The sequence below is a fragment of the Arachis ipaensis genome, chromosome B07 (assembly GCF_000816755.2).
Source record: "Arachis ipaensis cultivar K30076 chromosome B07, Araip1.1, whole genome shotgun sequence".
In the NCBI taxonomy this organism is placed as follows: domain Eukaryota; kingdom Viridiplantae; phylum Streptophyta; class Magnoliopsida; order Fabales; family Fabaceae; genus Arachis; species Arachis ipaensis.
In genome coordinates, this window is record NC_029791.2 from 21,257,260 (window position 1) to 21,258,527 (window position 1,268).

Genomic DNA, 1,268 nt, shown 5'->3' on the forward strand with positions numbered 1-1,268 from the left:
TTACCTATATGACACTGGAAGTCGATAGTTTAACAGCTTTGAAGAATTTGATATTGTACTCCGTCGGGCAGCAAGAGGCAAAAATGGTGAAGAAAATTTACTACAAATATCTTATCAAAGTAGATGGAAGTTTGTTTTATAAAAGGTATATTATAATTGTATTGTCTCTGTTATTATTATATTTATCAGACCATGGTTGTGAGAAATATTTTTATTGTTTTCAATTAGGTACCGTTTGCGCGACGACGAGGACGTACGGCTTATAAGGTCGTGGCACAACCGATGGATAAATGTTCATCTGTTGGAATTATTTGTGTATCTCGTTGAGGTGGGTGGCTGAGGATCATCTGCAGATAATGTCGATGATAGTCCGTTGAGTGGAGCTGTTAGATGAACTATCAGAAGAACTATGGTAGATCTAAATATGCCACCTGAGGGTAGTCAGGAGGGGTCTAATGTTAAAGTTCATAATATTGACTTAATGGACGGCATGGTTGAAAGTCATGATTGTTCTGCTATTAGAGATCCAATGATAGAGGAGTATAAAGTTAACCCCGATGACGGAGACGATGTTGATGAAGAACCACCTGAAATTCCTGATGATAATGACGAGGAAGAAGAGATGAACTACTACCACTACAAGAAAATGGAACATTTATAACAAAAAATTTGTATCAAATTTAAAATTGTTACAAATTATAGTTTTTTCGTAACAATAATTAGTTATTGTTACAAAATAAGAATATTTTGTAAAAACAAGAAAATTTGTTATAAAACATTTCAATATTTTGTAACAACGTAATTTCTTTTGTTACAAATTATGTTGGCTTTCGTATCGAATTGTTGTTTTGTTGCAAAATATTATAATATTTTGTAACAAAAGATTATATTGTTGTAAAAATTTAAAATATTTTGTAACAAAAAATTAATTTATCACAAAATACAATATTTTTGTAACAAGTTATTTATTTGTCACAAAATTCAAAGATTTTTTGTAACTAATAAAAAATTTTGTTTAAACATATTAAATGTAAGACTTCGAATTTTTGAAAATTAACATAATGAGTTATTTATGATTTATTATATTTATTTAAGATTTTATATTCAGAAATTTATTTTAATAAAAATATTTAAGTCAAATTAATGATACTTTGAATTTAAAATTATTTTAAAAATTAAATAATAAGTCATTTATGATTTATTATATTTATTCAAAATAAATTTTTAGAGATTTATATATTAAATAGAATACTTTTTTATTTATAATT